This window comes from Leuciscus leuciscus (assembly GCF_965113295.1).
Source record: "Leuciscus leuciscus genome assembly, chromosome: 16".
NCBI classification, from domain to species: domain Eukaryota; kingdom Metazoa; phylum Chordata; class Actinopteri; order Cypriniformes; family Leuciscidae; genus Leuciscus; species Leuciscus leuciscus.
The window spans coordinates 17,933,064-17,948,076 of record NC_138740.1 but is presented as its reverse complement, the minus strand read 5'-3'; the positions used below and the strand labels follow the sequence as shown (position 1 = coordinate 17,948,076).

At 39.6% G+C, this 15,013-nt stretch overlaps 1 long non-coding RNA gene across 1 annotated transcript; it reads right to left on the bottom strand.

The window, feature by feature from the left end:
• Window positions 1-3,561: 3,561 nt before the first annotated feature.
• Window positions 3,562-13,811, bottom strand: LOC309477259. Its single transcript, XR_014198588.1, has 5 exons — window positions 13,663-13,811; window positions 5,066-5,143; window positions 4,854-4,931; window positions 3,991-4,047; window positions 3,562-3,807 (listed from the first exon to the last, which is right to left on the bottom strand). It is a non-coding gene; the product is annotated as an uncharacterized lncRNA (long non-coding RNA).
• Between the last annotated feature and the right edge of the window lie 1,202 nt (window positions 13,812-15,013).

Genomic DNA, 15,013 nt, shown 5'->3' with positions numbered 1-15,013 from the left:
GCTGTCGTATCAGCTCGGAGGTGGAGTACCGGCCGACTACCCCCTTGAGGCATGGGCTGCCTGCCATTGGGCCGCAGCAGACCCCAAGAGCGAAGACTGGATTATGGCTTCGGCCCAGAGAGGCACTTCGGGTGCCCCGGCATTTCATGGATTTCACCTTTCCTCTGGGGCGAGGAAACCTGAGGAGGGGGCAATTCATCGCTTATACTGTTTATTCTCTGTTATAAATTTGCTTACTTGATTCACCTGCTGTTGGGGGAGGTGTCCGGGAGGGAAATGGTTAAGAGGGAGGGACTAAAGACGGAAGTGCGGAAAGAGAGGGGACGGTGAGCGGTGCAGAGGAAAATTAGTCTAACGTTACATCTCTTCTTGGGGCGTTCTTGTTGTTTTTGGGGACAGTTAAGACACCTCCTGACACCTCCGTGTTTAGGTTGTACACGTTCAGAAAATAAACCTCAGCCGTTTGGTGCTTGTAAACTGGATCCTCGTCTCCTGTCTGTTTCTCTGGGAAAGTGCACAACGTCACAATATAAAACTCTCCTTATATTTGTCACGGTTCTGTTAGTTTGGACTTTTTGTGTTTCACCACCTTCTGCCTGAGTTAGTCGTTTGTTGCCTTGATCACTCATTATGTTCAGCTGTGCACTCATTATCTACCTCGTTATCACGTGTACTTAAGTCCAGTTCTGTTTGTGTTCATTGTCGGGTATTGTCTACGTTACGTGTGTGTGAGTAGCTCTCTCTCTGTTTTGGATTTATGACTGTGGATTAATTAAAGAGACTTTCCTCTTCATCATCTTGTTTGTGTCAATCATCTACACAGCATATGTGACAATAATAAAGTAACAATTACAGAAGAATAAAATAATCAGTTTTACCAGATGTTTTATACCATCATCACTGTTCTTATCAGAGCTCATTTCCCAGTACATTCAGCATCTGGCTCATATTCAGGGTCTCAAACATATTCTCAAAACTATCATTTTCAACATTTTCAAAATCAATATTTTGATCGCTGACAGCTTTTTAGTTCATAAACTTTTGTGTAAGAGCCAATTTAATATTTCAATAATTTGTATATTAGTATAGTTTGTTTGGAGTGTTGATTTTGCAATCACTAACTAAGGTATAATATTTGTATCTTTCTTTGAGAGGCAATTCTGATATTTCCTGTGTTTATTTTTATATATGTATGTGTGTATGTATTATGCATGTATGTATGTGTGTATATATATATATATATATATATATATATATATATATATATATATATATATATATATATATATATATATCAGTATTATTTTCCATGTTTTCTGATGTATAATTTCTGTTCTGTTTCTTTAATGGTTACGCCCACTTGGGGCAGAAGATTGAACTTGGAGAAGTTTGTGTATAGAAAAAAGGGAGAAACAGTTCTCTTACCGTTTTGTCTGTCATTTATGGATAAACTCGTATTTAAATGTTTAAGGTAACACAAGTTAAAGGTTTAACAAGTGAAATGATAGGCTACAGGAGCCAACAGGATTTTGTATATCTTTGTCATTTTGTGTTTTGATTAAACTCGCACTTGTTTACGGATTTTTGACTGACTTATGTGATGAGTAAGAACCAATTTTTCCTGCCACTATACAAGTGAAGTTTGTATACTTTGGATCTATATTTAGTTTTAGTTCATGTTAGCTCAAGTTAAATCATCTTTACGGTAACACTTTATTTAAATGGTCCACTTTAGACTTTCTGTTGACTATAAGTAACTTTGCAACTACATGTCAACTAACTCTCATTAGAATATTAAAGAGGTAGTTCACCCAATAATGAAAATGTAGTCATCATTTACGCTCGCTCATGTTGTTCCAAACCTGTATGAGTTTCTTTCTTCTATTGAACACAAAAGAAGATATTTTAAAGACAGTTGACAACAACTGGTTACCGACATTCTTTAAAATATCAGGTTTGGAACAACTAGGGTGAATAATAATGACAATGAACTATCCCTTTAATTTCTGCTAATACTTTATTTTGATGAGATGGTGAGATGAGTAAATACATGCTCACATTTAGTCTAGAACTACAATAACCATCATGGTCACACACAACGCCTCTGCACTTACTCCCAATTTTTCTCAACATGAGGACAAGAGAGCTGTCAGTCAATGAATGGGAAATAAAAGTAACTTGCCTTACTTATTTGAAAAATTAACTCAGATACTTTGCTGTAAATTTAAAAGTAACGCTTTAGTTACTTTAAAAAAGTAATCTGATTACATAACTCGAGTTACTTGTAATGAGTTACCCCCTACACTGCTATCTACAGTCAACTTATTCTACTAACCTGAACCCTAACCAAAACACTACTACAGCCTACTAATACTCTAATGAGAGTTAGTTGACATGTAGTTGCAAAGTTACTTATACTTAGTGGAATGTCTAAAGTGGACCATCCAAATAAAGTGTAACCATATTGACTAAATAATATTAACAGATACATATTTTGTTTTTTAATAATGTATTAGTAAATGTTAAAATTAATATTAACTACGATTAATAAATGCTTTATCAGTATTTTTCATTGTTAGTTCATGTTAACTAATGTAGTTAACTAATGTTAAAACAAATTGAACCTTATTGAAAGTGTAACCTCACCAGAACTTTAATCTTACAATTAACTGTAAAATTCTAATTTAATCTCTCAAGATGTTGCTCATTAGTTTTATTTAATTTTTTTCCAGTATTTGTTTTCCCAGAAACTAGTCAGACATTCATAACAACAGAGGTGAGTTTGATAAAAATAACGTTCCCCCCAAACATTCCTATAATTTACGCCTTAGCCAGCTGGCAAACATGAACATTCACGAACAATGAAATGAAAGCTTGACAGTATTGATTTGTTTCCTCATAAAGTGTCACTCTGAGCACATTATTTCCTGAAACTCGAATTTTCTAACCCTGGTAATCTGCTTCGGGTAACCTGCCCTTCAGGATCATTCCGTACTCATGCCATGAGCTCACTGTGGTGATGTGACAATGGAGCAACAGCACTAATGATCCGGCGCACAGTAATTTTCAGTGCCAAATAAGCAGAAATAATTTCGAGTGGGTGAAAGATCATGATGTGAACTCTCGGCATCTGTCTGTCTGTTATCAGTCAGGGGACACTGGCATGGTTGTTAGCAATAGATAGGAGGTGGTAGCCTTTGACTGCAATGGAAACATTTGGAAACACAAAGCTGATAATTGGATGCTGCTGCATCACAAACCATAAGTAAATAATTTCATTATGCTTTGTGTCTGCTTTATGTTAGCCAGTCATAACAGTGGCCGTTAGGATATTTAAAGGATATTTTGCCGAATTAGATAGTTAGTTATTTAAATATTTTAGATGTTTTTATTGGAACACAAGAAAAAAAATCAGATTAAAGAAATTTCCATATACTTTTTTGAATATTATGATAGTGTTCGTGAAAAGTTGCTTTTAAATCTATTTTATTTATATTTTACAAGCCATTACATGCATGTATTAACCTACTAATATGAATTGCACACACAAATCACTGTCACATCCATTTCTGCATTTATTTCACAAACAACATCAGGCTCATACAAATTCAAGAAGCTACACATGATTATTGTTGGTTTTCTTCTATGCTGACTAAACTAAAATCACAATTCCATAAACAGAGACATTGAATCATCCTCTTGTTATTACCCATAATTCCAGTTGATCTCTCTAAACCTCAAAGCCCTGAAGTTTGAATCCGGCAATCATTTGAACTCCTCCGATGAGGCACTCAGTTCTGAGGTCTCCTATAAAATTGCAAACATTAGACACATTATAATCGAGGATATCAAACAACACAAAAATGAGACGCATAATAAAGCAGCTCTGACAGAACAAGCAGTACAGACTGGTCTTGGGACTAATCTTTGATCTCATTTTTTTCAAAGTCAAGCTCTAAAGCGGTCCATAATCCATAATTTCATGTTTACCTCTAGTTGTTCGGTTTCTGGTTTAGCCGGAAGAGATTTTTGTGGTGTATGAAAGGCCTGTGGCAGGAGGGCAAAAACCAAAGACTTTAGAATGCAGTAAGAGGATTTCTGAACACATTTACTCCGCTATCTAAATGACGACATACACTGTCCAAAAATGACTTTTTGCTTGCGACTCGGGTAACATTTTAATACACATTTGAATAACCTATCTTCCCTTAGAGAGTGCATTACCTCGAGAAATGAATTGCATTTATAAAGTTTTTTTTTTACACTCCTGTTAGAAAAATAAAAGGGGGATTTGTTGTCAATTGACCCATGTGACAAGCTAAAGGTACAATTTTGCACATATTTACTGCAAAAAACGAGTTTAGCCCATAGAAATCACTTTACAAATTAATTATTATTAGTATTATTATTATTTTCTTTTTTTGAAATATAAAAAAAAAATGTCTATGCGCTCAAAGAAAGCTAGATATACTTTGTAAATTCCCCCAAAAAAGTATTAAATTAAGAATTATTATTATTATTATTAGGAAAATGTTCCAAATACGCCACAATGGATCCAAAAAAGGTAGAGATACTTTGTCCCCAAGAAAATCCACACACACACATTTAAAGATTATTCGACCATATCACTAGATGGTGCTGGACAGCTGCTGAAATCTTTAGTAGAGCGACACACTGCTTGTAAAAACTGAAAACTGACAATTGACAACAGTTCCCTGCCCATTTAATCATCTTATTTGTACAAATGCCACATTGTCATATACATGCACATAAGGCACATTAAAGATGTATCAGAGGTGAGCTTCAAATTAAATTGAAATGTGTTGGATATTAGCATTCTGTGGAGCCATTACCTTTTTGGCTTGCTGTACCTCTTCTGTGGACTTGGATCTATTTTTCACTGTCTGTTTTTGTGGGGAGATGGTGGACACCTTGGGAGAATGAAAATAAGATGGGCTCAGACCAGAAAATCATCAACTTTCACTTATAAAAAATCTGTTTTCTATTAGGACCATTTCCGCTCTCTTCAGTTATGCTCTCAGCATTTGGTTCAGTCTCCACTCACTTTATTCTCTGTCCTTTCCATGTCTTGGCTTGAGGAAATCAGTTTTCTCTAGGTAATGTAGTCAGTGATTTTGGTTATCTGAAAATATGAAAGAGATGGAGAACAACAACATTAGCCGTGACAATACTTCACAAAGAGGAAATTTCATCTCTGAATGTCACTCATTAGTTTAATAGGATGATAACCGTAATTGGTCTAGAGAGATTATGGGTCTTCTACTTTAGAAGCTTGCTTCACTTTCACACCTTTTTGTACCATGTCTCTGTGGAATATTTGTCACAGAACAAACTGATTCCAAATTGCTCCTGGCGGGAATCCCATGACAAGGTACTGTAGGCGTAGCTGAGAATGAGACATGGCTTTTGAGGTAAAGTGAAGCAAGAAAGGTACCATTGAAAGCGCATGTCAACAAAAGCCTGAATTTGAATATCCCAAAACATCTACATTTTTACATGAGAGAACGGGAACGTGAGTGCAATGCAAAAGTCACTACCAATCTGTTCATTATGTAAAGAGATCCTGTCTCTTCATAAAATTTGGATTAAACTGCTCGATTCATATGGATTCGTTTTATGATCTATTTCTGAACTTTTTGAAGCGCCAAAGTGGTAGTTGAGTGGACTGTCAATGGAAGGACAGAAATCTCTCAGATTACATTAAAAATTCATTTCTGTTCCAAAGATGAACGAAAGTCTTACGGGTTTGGAATGACATGAGGGTGAGTAAATGATGACAGAATTAAAATGTTTGGGTAAACTATCCCTTTAACTTTCCTTACTGCGTAATGTTGCTGTTTGAGCATGAAAAAAGGGTAATCATTAAGCATTGTAAACTCCCTGAAACACCCTGATTATTGTCTTTCAGGGTTTTCTTCAGGTAACGTACATGTCACAATATCCCTCATTTAAATAATCACCACTCAAAGCATACGCAAAAAAAGGGTACATGGCATGGTTAAGTTGCATTCACGTTACGTGCATTCACTTTGCGTGACAGAAGATCGCTGGACCTAAACCAGTGATTTCAAATAATTATCAATTTCTCCTTAGCCTGCTGGTTCTGCCCAGCCCTGACTCTCTTGTTTCCCCGCTGGTTCCACCTAGCCCTGAATCTCCTGTTTCCCCGCTGGTTCCACCTAGCCCTGAATCTCCTGTTTCCCCGCTGGTTCCAGCCAGCCCTGAATCTCCTGTTTCCCCACTGGTTCCACCTAGCCCTGAATCTCCTGTTTCCCAGCTGGTTCCACCTAGCCCTACATCTCATGTCTCCCTGATGGATACACCTAGCCCTGAATCTCCTGTTTCCCTGCTGGTTCCACCCAGCCTCATGTCGCTTGTGATCCCTGCCAGCCTCTCTCTCCCACCTCCTCTGATAGCCAGATTCACAGCCCCACCTCCGCTGGTTACCTTCACCACACTTCACCTCCTACACTATATTGTGAGGATCTGCCTCGGAGCTTCAGGTCACCAGCTCCGCCCAGTAAGAAGGATCCCCAGGCTCCGCCTCCTGCTTCGGAACCCTTCGCTCCACCACGGAATGTTGAACTGTTGGCTCCGCCTTGGCTCTTCCCTCCCTAGGCTCCACCAGAAACCACCATCCTTACGGCACCACCGGGCTTCCTCTGTCCCATCGGCTATGCCACGGTCAGACGTCGTCCTACCTGCACCTTTGGCTCCGTCTGGCTCTGTCTTCCCCTGGCTCCGCCTTCATCCTCAGTCCCACCGGCTTCGCCTCAGGCTTTAGGCTTCTTGGTTCCACCTCGGACACTTGTCGCTGCAGCTCCACCTTGGTCTCTAGTGCCAGCAATGTCGCGTGGGCTCTTCTGGTCGTCAGCTGCACCTGGGTCTCCATCTCCAGCTTGTCCATCTCCATCGCTCGTCCCTAGGGTGTCATCTGCACAGTTTCTCCCTTTGGCTCCTCCCACCCTCCACTCCCCCATCGACTTATGTGTTGGACTTAGTTTTATTTTGCCCCTCTCCAGTTCCACGTCCTCCTCCAGAGCCCCCTGCCCTTCCTCCTCAGTTGGACTAATTATGGCGCGAGGACGCGCCTTTTCGGTATGGGCGTAATGTCCGAGTTATGTTCTGTTTTGGCCATGTTTCTTTGTGTTTTGGTTCTGTCTTCCTTATCTGCCTGTTTAACCCAGTTTCCCAATGTGTTTGATTAGTTATCCCATTCACTTGTTCTGTTAATTAACTCCTTAGTTCCCTAATTTGTTCTAGTATTTATACTCCCTGTTTCTTTCAGTTAAGTTATCCAATCTCGTCTATGGTTTACGTCTGTGTAAGCTGTTGAGTATTCTCTGTTTATCTCCTATGTTTCCCTGTGGATTTCTAAATAAAGACTTTTTCGTTTGACTCTCATTCATCATGCGCTCCTTGCACTCATGTGACAGACCAAGAGGTCCTGTTTTTTCCAGCCTGGATCTAAGGCGGCTATGGTAAGGGATGTAACATTTTCAAAACACGCTCAAAGCAGTTGACCAATCACAACACACTGGTCCAACCGACCAACTTTTTTGAAGGAGGGGCTTCATAGAGGCATAAACTAAATGGAGCGTAACTGAAAGACTGGGAAGAGAGGTGCTGCAACAATCTAAAATATGTAGAAAAATAATGTGTGTGTTTTTTTACTTTCAAGTATTAAACCCCAAAAACAACACTTTGTAAAAGGGCATAATATGGACTCTTTAAGAAACCATTTGCTCAATTAAAGTTATCAGAATCTGGAGCAGAGCAGTGAAGTCAATGTCTTCATACTGTGTCACTGAATCATCACAGCACAAAGGACCCACTTTACCAAAGCACCAAGCTTTTGAAGCAGAAATAAGCCTGGGACTGGCTTAGGTATTTCTCTTTCTGCACTCATCATATCTGAAACTGCTTGTGTAGAAATATTGATGTTTTCTAAATACATTCATGAATGCCATCTCTGCTTCAAATAAATAATCTCTGTCCTTGTTCTGTTTATATAAAATTATTAAACCTCTATTGTTATTGACTGCTCAGAACCTTGACTGCATAAATGCCTTTAATAATTCTCAGGATTTGGCAAACTAAGCCTAGACTGCATCTATTTGCTGTGTGATTAGTTTTCCTTTCACTGATATGACTCATCAACACCTTTCAAAGCTCTTAAATTACAAACACATCGTAGCTCAAATACTGACCAAAGCATAGACAGAGATTGAACATGGAGGTACAATACAATACGACTTATAAACAAAGCAGTTTATAAAACAGCACAACATTAGTCTGCATCAGGTCAGTAAAGTTGATCTGTTCTTCGTATCAAATTAACGAAAGTTTAAACGTGCTAATGGGAATAGCCTTTATTTAGTTCTGTTGTGTTTGTTTTATGTTTGTTCTGAGAATAGAAATTATTTTCCCAACCAGAATTCTCACAACGTGTAGCTAACATTCTAAAACAACATTCTGAGGCAATAAATTGTACATTAAGGCATTCTATGCATGCATGTCAATCATCATTAGAGCCCCACTCTCAGGCAAGGACGTTAGACCCTCTCTACCAAAAGTTTTCTGCATGTGTTCAGTGATTAGAATATAAAGCTCACAAAATGTTTATTATAAACTAGGGCCAAAACTCAGAATCTGAATGTACGGTCAGGAGCCGCTACTGGTAGCCTACAATTTAGTATTGGTGTTATTGGATACACATAATTTTAGAGGAACTAGTATGTCACCCAGCAGGACTCCTGAAAAGTCATGTCAGCTGGAAGAAGGCCACCAGCTGAGGCGAGTCTGAGCTCAAACATGAGATCGGTGCAAATGTCAGCATCTAGAAGACAGCAGACTGTGACTCATTAAACCCTCAACCCTGCATGCATGTGTATTAGCTGGCAGGAGAGAGACTATGAGGGCGAGATAGAGCTATAGAGATGGATAGATAATAGATAGACAGGGCGAGAGGGGAAGACGGTTTTAAAATGAGATGCAAATACTGAGCAAGAAGAAAAATATATAATTATAAAACAGGGCCTCCGTTTTCAGCCCTGCATCTTAGTTCGGTATTTTGTGAATGTCCGTAAAACAGTATCCTTAATCAGTATTCAGTAGTTCTAAATAAGAGCGAAGCATGGAAGCAGCCATTCAAAATCTCACCCAGGACTGAGTCCAATTAGGACTCTACAGCTCCAGACGCATTACCATGGCAACAAGCTAGTACCAGGAGCCTGACAGATGAACGAAAGAATGTGACGGGCGGTGTCCCTCCAGGGTGGGTTTAGATTACAGGGACCCTTGTCTCAAAATGTGATTTTTCATCTTTCAAAACAGAGAAGGGTAAATTTTTATGAAAAACAACGCTGTTATGTTTGCTGTTGAGTGATGCTGGAAAATGATTAGCTTGACCTCACCTTTTGATGACACTGAATCATTCGCACTGTTTAAAATTGTCTTTGTTGTGTATTTTACATCTTTGTGTTATGAACAGTATACTGGATCAAGATGAGTCAAAATAATTATGTTCCATAAACCAAGCCAACTAAATCTACAGATTCATCTCAGATCATGTTGTGCATGTTGTGTCATCTCTGAACTCTGAAAGCATTTAAAATGTTGTAAATAGATAATTGATATCTATTAAAATATGAAGATCAGGAAGTATCATCATCGCAATCTAATACATCACAGGAAATCAGTTTGATGGGAGTCATTCCTTGAAATTGATCTCAATTCATGCAAAGCACTTTGGGCAGTGTCTTTAGTGTCAGTGTTTTTAGTCTCAGTATTCTATTTTCTAAATGCATGTTATAGATCGCATCATGAACAATTAATTAATTCATGATTCATATTTTCCTTCTTTCTTGTGACTGGTCATGCAGGATTGTCAGATACACTGTAACAACAACACCAAACACCTCTCTGCACAACTTATTCTAATAAGTATCCTTTGACCACGTAACTACATATCAGCCAAGCCTTTGGTTGTTTAACAGATTCATATTTAAGAAAGAATTAAAACTAAGATCATTTTAACAAGCAAAATTAAATAAATTCTGTAGTAATATATACACATCATATGATTAATTTGGCTAATGGCTAATTTGAATGAACACTGTGGGAAGTAGAGTGCAGCTGTGGTGTTTGGCTGTATTGTAGGGCCAATTGTCGCCAAAGGGATAGTAAATCCTAAAATCAACTAAATTGTGATGACTGACTAATGGTCCCCAAGACCCTGTTTACACCTGGTATTAAGCTACGTTTTGGTTGATCGGATGACAATTGGAAGACGCTAAATACAGACGTAAACAGTGTCTAAGGGTACACTTACACGACAGCGATAAACTAAACACTGAAGCTTTTAGCATAAGTTCTACCACGAAGACTCTAATGCCACGTAATGCATTCATACTAATTGGCTTGGGCAATCACTGCTTGACACCTGGAGTATAAGCACTGAACTCTGTTTCATGTTCACAGTTGATGATGCTCATCCATCCATCAGGGGTAGGGGTAGGCCCCTGCCTTCATCTTCAGCCAGTATTAGCCGAATCTGCATCCCCAGGATTCGGACTAAGGATGGGGGCTACGCCAAAGTACTTTTCTATACTACTAAACATTGTAGCTCACTACCATCTGTTAATACTTTTTATGGAATAAATACCATGCAAATGTTCACCTGCACTCTAAGTCTTTCTGGTAGAAAAGTTTTTCCTTTGCTTTTTTCGCGTAGAGGCGACAATGTTGTCAAAACGATCACCGTTAAAGGCACACTATGCAGTTTCTGTTTTTGTCTAACAGCGACCCCTAGAGTCTTGTATTTAACGTTACTGTCGTAAATACCACTCACGCAGAGCCGTCTCTGCACTCTTCCGACCGCGCTTTCTTCATTTTCTTCGCCGACTCTGCCATGATTCACGTCTGAAATGCGTGCTAATGTCTTCTTTAGAGGCAGCTTCATATGTTGTTGATGTATGTGATGTCGTGCCGTAAAGCAAGTCGTGATTCTCGCGAGATTTGTCGGGGCACCACCTCTCAAACCTGCATTGCTGGTTTTGCCAGCGGCGTTTTGCACATGTTTTCACAAATTCACGTTTTTGTAGTTTACATGGAGACGATTACAGTTTTGTCAAACACTTGAACTTTGAAATCCGTTTTCAGAAGTTTGCATTTTCAGGCCTCCAAAACACCATTGTCATGTAAATGGTCTGTCAAAACGCATAAAAAGTTTTCAGTTTTTAGTTGAAAATGGTGTTGTGTAAACGGCATGCAGATTACATGTTTAGTCTATAGGTACGTAGTGTTTCTTTACAAAGTGACATCGCCAACTACTGTCCTGGCAGCAGAATACAGCGTTTTTAATCGTTTCGCATCATTTCGTCTCATTTTGAAAACATTGTCATCTGTATGCGAAAAACGCAAAGGAAAAACATTTCCATTTTTAGTAGGCCTACATTGTTGTCATGTAAATGTACCAGTAGTGTAGAAGTTCACGTGGTTGAATGCCACAAAAGACCACCTACTCTCCACCTACTGACCAAATGTGTAAACATTATGGGAAGAGCGCTATCCAGGCGGGATTTAAACATTGTCGGCTGAACACTTAAGTTTGGTTTGAAGAAGAAAAATGTACCAAGCACAATGTTCTCTCACCATTCCTGTTTTCTAACACACACTCACAGCCTTCGTCGTGTCTTGCGGCTGTTAGAGCAGAAATGAAAGCTGCTGCTCTCTGTCTGTATTTCCATCGTCGAAGGCTATGTTCACACTTAGCGTCTTTTTTCAAACTGCCAGCGTCTGTTCTACATTATAACCCTATGGAGTAAACCGTTTTTTCAAAAAAGTCCTGAGCGCTTTTTTAGACGCCACCGCCGGCGTCTTTTTCTGCAGCTCAGAGCGTCTTTTTAAGTTGAAAAAAGTTCAACTTTTCTGAAAAGAACGCCCTACGTCAAGCGCCTTTTTGACAGCTGACCAATGACAAGCGAGTAGCGAGACCTGTCGTTTCCATAACAACAAGAACAACTGTCTGTCGTGCACCCACAAACGTCTTTGTGAACCGACATTCTCCTCCCCGGTAACTTCAAAAGCCAACGCAAGAGCCAACTTTCTCTTTCTCGACATTTTTTGCATCACACAGCACTAGGCTACTGTTGCAGCTCTTGTTATAGCTGCCCGGTCTCACCCCAAAACGTCATATACTGACGCGTCTTGACCATGCGTCAACATACGACGAAAAGGGTACCCCTTTAACGTCAATATAGCCCCTTTCACACAGCGCTTTGAACCCGGCAAATTGCCGGCAAATTGCCAGAGCGCCTTCTGTGTGAACGCAAACTCGACCCGGGATTTAAGCCGGGATCGATGCCGGGTCGGGACCTAGTAACATTGCCGTGTTCAGTCCCGGAACGCGCGCTGTGTGAACAAAAGCCGTAACAATGCCGTGTCGTAGTGATGACGCTGAAGCCGGGCTCGTTCTCCAGCTGTGAAACGGTACGTAATGCGCAAGTTTATGATCGAATCAGAGAAACAAATGCACAGGCGTGGTTTCTCAAGAGAGAGATCGCAGCTCATAAGCAAACTTAAGACTCTGCTGAGATTACAAGTCACATCGATGTCACGTGTCTTTACGGCATTTTTACGGGTTGTGTGTGAACGCACTCTCTGATTCCGGAAAATCACTGGCAGTGTGAATGACCAAAATCAAACGAACCCGGGTCAAATCCCGGGTCACTTTATCCGTGTATTTTCCGGAATCTCTGTGTGAAAGGGGCTTATGAGACGCAGACAGAAGCGCACCAGCAGCGCCTCCTAGCGGTACTCTAACGCATACCTAAACCTACCCATAACCCGAATCGTCACATATGGACGTTATGGGGGTACCCTTTTCGTCGTATGTTGACGCATGGTCAAGACGCGTCAGTTAATGCGCCAGCCACAAAAGACGCGCTCGGCTGCTATTTGTAACCGAACGCTGCCAGCGTTTTTTTTTGCTAAAAAAACGCCGTTGTCAACTTTTTCTTGTCAAAAAAGACGCTAAGTGTGAACATAGCCTAAGGTCGCATTCATATGTAAATTGCGTGAGCTTATTTTGTCTATTAGATTGAAAGATCTGAAAAAAACCATACATTTACTCGCCCATAAACCCTTCCATCTAAGAAATCAGGACATCAAGTGGTTGAAAGTGGACAAAAGAGATGGATTAAAACACCAGGTGTAAACGGGAATGTGTCTCCCTTGTCAACTTGTTATCCGATCAACCAAAACGCATCTTAATTCAGGGTGTAAACAGGGCCCCAGATAAAAAACAAAACAAAAAAAAAACATGCAAAATAATGAAAAGGGTTACGTGTTGAGTTGGGGGATAGAAAATATCATTAGCTCAGTATTAAAAACAATAGAAGTTGATGGAAAGTTACCAACATGAAAACAACAAGCGTGTGTGTGTAGACTGTTCTTCTTCTGAAACACACACACACAGGATTAAGATGACATCAACATCCCAGATTAAAATAATAATTACAATTCTTTAATGCATAAATTAATCTAAAAAGAAAAATACGGTGTGTATCCCTTAATTAGCATAACAAAAGATAATATAAAAGACACATTACGTATTGGAGTTCGTTAAAGTGGTCTTACCTGTTGATATTTCAGTCTTTACTCATTGAGGACAGACACAGTCTTGCAGCAGTTCTGTTTGAAACAACACAAAATGGACCTTTGCATACGAGTTAGAACAGTAACAATTGTATCCTCAGTAAGACACGCTCAGTGATGTAAGGCAGAATCCTCACCTCTCAGATTCTCCTCCCTCCCTTCACTCTTCTTTCACTCTCCCTGCCCTCCTCTTATTCTCTCTCTTTTTCTCTTTCTTTCTGTGCCTCAGCTTGGGGGCTGGTCATCTGATTGAGTCTGATTACCTCGCTACATGCTGTCCATTCAGAGAAGATAAATATAACGTCCCTGATGAAGACTTTCCCGAGGACAAGGTGCACTAGGGGGAAATGTGTGTGTGTTTGGCTCTGTGTGTTATTAAATTCTAGGGAACCATCAACATCAAGGTTACGAGCAGAATACACTCCATGCATTAGCGCCATCTCTCTCCCTGCCTCTTTTTAACCTCCTTCCATTTCTGTCATTCTCTCTTTATTCACCCCCGGGGCAGTTGCATGTCTTCGGAAGACACACCAGGAGTGAGCGAAACTCAAATCTTGAATCTCCACAAAGAACCCCAGTCATTATCAATCTTTTAGGCCATTGAAATCATCACAAAAATTAAAACTGATGGTATATCATGGTCTTATTGTGGAAATTCATCGGTAGATGTTATTGTAAACCAAATTGTATCTTCATAATATTTCAACAAAATGTAATCGCTTGAAACAACCTCTGAAATGTTTCCCTATTCACAGTTGACGTCACTTAAAGCCTCACAGGCTATTGGTTAAAGGTACACTATGTATTTTTTATACAATACATCATCAATCCTTCTTCCAAAATGTGTTTTGTCTTACCCTGGTTCACTATCGTAAGCCTATTATACATTTTTATATTTTAGACCTGATGGGATGTTTTTCACGAGTCTGCTGGCAAAAAGAGAATTCAACAGAGCTTGAAATAAAACAAGAATCAACATTGGCTTGGCTTTTCGGAGGGTGAGACCTGAGGGATTTGAAATGTTGCAAAAGCGACGCGGAGATGGTGGTTTTATTACTCAATAGGTCAGAAAGGTATTTTATTGAACAGATAAATTGTCATATGTAGCTCTTTAACAGAGTTCATTATAAAGCATCATCTATTGTGAAGGGTCATTTCAATATGGCGTAGCGCTGTGCTGGAATGTATTTTCAAGGAAGTACCGTGTCTATTAATGGGTATAGCTACAGTAACATCTTCAGCTAGTCAGCTTGAGATCCACTTCCATCTAAACTGGTTATATCTATTAAGCATAGTAGTAGTGAATGTTTTATGAGCTGTAGGATAACCATAT